Source organism: Centrocercus urophasianus, unplaced genomic scaffold (genome assembly GCF_019232065.1).
Source record: "Centrocercus urophasianus isolate 14NV4802_14NV808 unplaced genomic scaffold, USGS_Curo_1.0 seq_30, whole genome shotgun sequence".
In the NCBI taxonomy this organism is placed as follows: Eukaryota; Metazoa; Chordata; class Aves; order Galliformes; family Phasianidae; genus Centrocercus; species Centrocercus urophasianus.
In genome coordinates, this window is record NW_024884867.1 from 10,555,218 (window position 1) to 10,560,703 (window position 5,486).

Here is a 5,486-nt window from a genome sequence, read left to right on the forward strand (position 1 = left end):
CAGGATCTAGGCATACCTAGTCAAGCAAAACACAGCATTTAGCTACTGCACATCATGCTGCATGTTTGTTTGTTTTTTTTTTCCCCAGACTTTGCAGAACTGAAGCAAGAAGCAGTGCATTCCCTGCAATGCTCACAGCCTCCTGAAATCTGAGCCATGCATATGCAAATCCCCGGGCTGAGAGCAGCAGACTTCACAGGGCTGCAGGCAGGAGTCAAGGCCTGCCCACACGGAACGAGTTCTGCAGCCCCAACTGGGGGAGAGCAGACAGGCAAACATACAGCCAGCAGCCTTGGCAGAAGGGTGGGGAAAGCTTTACTGAGATGAAGTAGGCAGGAAAGAATCTCTGGAAGAGAAAAAAAAAAGTTATAGATGGAAGATAACAGACAGTGGGAGCAGACAGGATGCAAAAGCAGAGCTCTTCCAGCAGAGCTTTACCCCGCAGCATCTGAGAGCACCATGGGTAGGTGAGAAGCGGGCTGCTCCTATGGAAGTTGCAAGAGGAATGCTGCTTCTCTGTACTTCTGCAGCCTAAAATAATGATTTAAACAATAAGTTCTTCCTAAAACCATTTCAGGAGCTAAGCAGAGTGTATATGGTCGGACAAAATTAAGCTGCTGTTATTATTGCCTTCTCTCATCCGTGACTGAAGATGAAAAAGGCTTCCTTGGAGAAGAGCATTATACAAGCCACCATTCACACTACTGCAACCCACAAGCACACAAAATATGAATATCTGATTATAAAAAGACTTACACTTTTTCTTTTTTCCCTCTACATTTAAAATGTCCTTCACATCCTTTATCTATCTGGACAGCCAGAGGTAGACTGTTCCTCCCTACTGTGCCGGCTGCTGGGAAACCAAGGCTGGCTAGAGCCCACCTGTACGGGGCCCACACCAGCCGGCAGAAGGATGAGAGCACCAGAGCTGCAGCAGCTGGGCTGGGAGGGATTGCACTACACACTTCCCCCTTTGTGCTTCCAGGCCAGCAAATTCATACGGTGTCAGCATATGGAAATGCTTAGCAGACCAGGGGAGGGTCAGACCCAGTCGTGCACACATTGATTGCAAGTGCACGCTTTTTCCCTAAGGCAAAAAAGTGTACTTGAACCTTTAAAGCAGATAGGCTGGAGCTGATTTATTGGGGTGATTTAGGTCTGTTAAAACAAATTTAATTTTGAGCACAATTTTATATCAATTAACAGAGTCTCACAAGTGTAGCCATTAAGGATTCTCTTTCCAAAACCAAAGCCAAATATTCAAGATTTATGAGACTGACTTGCCATATTGGAAGTAACTAATTATTCGTAATGATTCTTTGTACTCTGACAGTGATTATGTATTTTCACTGCAAATGACCACGATGAAGCAAGTGATAAAGGCAGCCCATGTTTGCGGAAGGGATAACAAGCAGTTAAGGTCTGATCATTTTGGCAAAGCACTGGAATAGAAGAGGGAGAAACAACATAAAACAGCAAAGCCTGGTGACACAATATCCAGTTTATTTAACATCTTGAAGTATGCTCTGTCTCATGTCAGAACTGTAAAGAAATGCCCTGGTCTCCCTTTATTGCCTTAAGCAATTTTGTATTCAGTTTATTTATTCTGACCTTTTGGTTGTCCTTCCACCTTACAGTCTTTAACAGAGCAAGGCTCCGCAGAAGGAACCTGCGCTGCTGGCAGCAGATGATGGGGTATGTTCAGGGTGATGGGGACGATGCAGGTCTGGGGCCTGATTCCCATTTGCATTGAAGTTTCTTCACCTAGCTCTGACAGCACAAGGCACTGACAATAAAGTCAAGGCCCAGATGAGGGAAAAGGCTCTGGCTTATGCTGCTCTGAGTAAAGTCCCTGGGAACCAGAAAATGATAGCAGGACCGGGATGGGCTTGATTTTCACATAGCCTTGGGCTACAGAGAATGTGCTACAAAAGCACCGCCTTCTTCTTCTCTTCATAACTCCCAGTCCTGCCCCAGATACAGGAACAGAGTAATTGAGAACAAAGTCCTGTTCTAGTGAGGTGTTTAGTGCCAGCAAGGTTAACGTTCAGGGGCAGCGCATGGCAGAGCAATGCTGCACTTACTGCTGGGGAAGCTGCTCTCCGGGTGCTGTACTCACTCCAGCTACAAACAAGGGTCTGATTTCTTATCCTCAGAAAGCAAAGACAAAGCAAGTTGGTCATTGAAATCTGCAGCAGCATGCATGAGATTAAAATGTTAATGTCAATATTGTAATCAAGGTCTGACTCACAGGACAGCTGGTAAGAGACTTGATCTGTATTGCTTAGCCCCAGTCATCTGATGCAGACCAGGGTTACAAAAAGGTTGCGCCCCATCACATGGCAGGGATTGGCATGCATCGGCTTCTGCAGCTATCTGTGGGCTGGTGGCTGAAAGGGAAAAATCAGATCAAGTGCAGGAGCAATATTGATAAGTTTGGCTCTGTCTGTAAACCAGCAATGTAGAGCCCTTCTAAAAAGGTCCCTGGTATCATCGAAATTGCAGCTCTGTTACAACAGTAATGGGATGCCTGCTGTCTTCAATGGTGCTGCTGAGAGGCTCTCCTCCTTCCTTGTCTCACTGACCCATCTCTCTCCCTGCTTTTGGAATTTTCTGTGCTAGTTTATATTTAGCTGAGTTTTATCTCTTTGAGCCTCTGGTAAATTTTGCCTGGTGTTGACTATAGTCTGCAGAGCTTCTTTTCAGTAAATTCAGGATTAATGAAGAAGGCCCCTCTATTGTTGGAATGTCTAATACAATTATGAACTGAATGAGAGGACTCGGCAGCAGCGAAGGGCTCCCAGGTTCATGGCAGAGAATTGTCTGTTTTAACATCCATCTGTTTTCATTCCCTCTGATCCATTATCATTCACCTAGAGTTATAACATGATGAATATCATTGTGTGGAAAGCCATTTGATGCTAGGGGGGAAAAATCACTGTAGGTCTGCCTTCTATTGAAAACGTGAAATTGCCTTGGTAGAAGGAAAGGCACGATTGATTCAGAGGTGCTGTTTCAAACAGAAGCATCCTTTCAGATTTGGACTGTTTGATTCTGTTAATTCCTTTGGGTGACCCTTCTGCTGTGTTTTTCAAGGAAAATATACATATATACAAGCTTGGGGTTTCCCACAGATAAATATTGATAACCACAGTGCAATAGATGTGTTCATTGTTTTTTACCTCCCACTGCTGAAACTGTGCATTTAATTGATCAAATATATATATATCTTCACCATTTTCCCAGGAAGACACCTTCAGTTTGCATGCAGAGTGACACTAAGCAGTTGTATGTAAGCACAAAAGCTTGGTGAGAATCTTGATGACCCTGCCGACAGGAAATAAAGGAACTTTACAGGCAATTTCCGTTGTCCTCGTTGGTCAGAAAATTTGGAAGTGAATGAAAAAAGAAAAGAGAACTAGAAATGCATGTTAATGATGGAGGACTAAAGCACGATAGGATTGAAGGGAGTGCTACCCAGAGGACCTGTTATAAATTCCACCTTTTCTCTTTGTTAAGGGGTTACCATTATAATTAACTTGTGAACAATACAGAAATTATCTTGTGAGTTAAGAGATGCTCACAAATGTAAGAAAAAAGCTTATTGAAATCAGTATAAATGCTCTTTTCTAGAAAGTGACTCTTAAAATATTGGTAAAGCAAATACAGTTGGTAAGATCAATCCATTGTTTAACTGGGTGTATCTAAGCTTTCATTAACAACCGTCTTGCAGAACTTGGTTATATCTTTAAAATACTATGTATCTGAAATATTACAGTACTGTCCTTAAAGAGACAGGAGGAGAGAAAATGCTCCACTGGAAATCTCACAGCCCAGCCAAACACAAGGCAGGTAACTGTGACCCGACTAGCCTGTAAATATCAAAGCAAGTGGTTAGACTTAGACATCTCCCTTGTTTAACTGATGTGCGAAAGATTAGGATTTTATTAGGACATAAATGACACCAGTACAAGTGTGATTGAGGCATGCAATGCATGAATGACTATTTGCATTAAGAGGCTCTGTACCACACATGGGATTTCTACCTTTGGTTTTGAATTGCTTAAATTCAAATGACGTTTCTGTGCTACTTTTTAAGAGGGTGATATTTATTTTAGCTCTTGTTTAAGTAAGGCAGGGCAAAGCTGTTGCCAGACACCAGAAATCCTCCAAAAAGGGCCTGTCAGGGCCAGGTGGAATGAGGCTAATTTTCAGCTGCTCCATTACTACAACTGGATGAGGAATGTGATGAAAGCAAGGAAAGGCAGGCACTGCATACACAGAACCTTTGACAGGCTAGAACCCAGCCACCAGCCTGCCTCTCCTGGGCAGGCCACTGCTTCAAGGAAGCCATCGTCCCTGGCGGTGACTGAACAGGTGGCAAGGGCCTTTTTTGGCTTCCCTCACTTCCACAGCTCCCACTAACCCTGAATCTCCTTCATAGATATTTATCTGCTTATTTATGTAGCTTCTACTCCTCTTGCACACAGAACTTGAGGTTACCCCCCAGGGAAGGGGGAAGCTAGAGCAGGTGAGGAACGAAGCCAAGGCAGTAGAACAGAGCCAGCCAAGGAAAGGAGGACCCAGGAGTGATGCTAACATGTGGCAATATCTAACTGTACGCAATAAAAAACGATAACGGGAGGATTAGGTCGTGCTGCTGTTGTGACACACAGTGCAGCTGGTGCCCTGCGTCAGGGCCAGTGTCCATGTACCTCTCCCAGGCCGGGCCCTCCCCAGGTAGGCACAGGGACCCTGCCTGGGGCCAGGCCTAGAGGAGACCCAGGGGAGAAGCTGTAAGAGCAGGGAGCATGGAGCGAAGCGGGGCGTCATCCTGTGTGGCAGAGGTCAGATGAGGCCTTGGTGAGATGGACGGGTGCAGAGCAGGGCTTTAAGGGGAAGGATCTCCTCCATGACTCTGGCCTCCATCCTCTGCTCCCTGCGCTGCTCCAGGTGCCACCTGCAGCTCAGTGTCACCAGCCTGTCGCACAGCCTGCCCCTCTGCCCTCACTCCGCAGATCTCAGCCTGTCCCTGTCCCCCAATCACCCCTCAGCCTGCTCCTCATCTCTGTTCACCGCATAACTCCTATCTCACCCTCCACCCAAGTCAGTTCACCCCTCATCACGTCACTCCTAGCTCAGCTCCTCACAGAACCTCCAACTATTCCCTGAGCATCGCTCCCAGCCTCATCCCTCATTCCTCACCCACCGCAGGACCCTGCTGAAGGACAGAGTTGGACTCAGAGGTCCCTTCCAACCCTTACGGCCCTGTGACTGCATAACCCCCAGCTCGTCCCTGTCCCCTGCTCATCCCCGGTCCCTCAGTTCTTCCCTTCGCTCCCAACTTCTTCTTTATCCCTCGGTTCATCACTTCAACTCCCAACGGATCCCTTTTTCCCGACCCCATCCCTCAGCTCTCCCCCTGCTCCAGACCGCTTCCCCACCGTCGCCACCCTCCATTTCCCGGGCCAGAGGCAGGAGGGCGG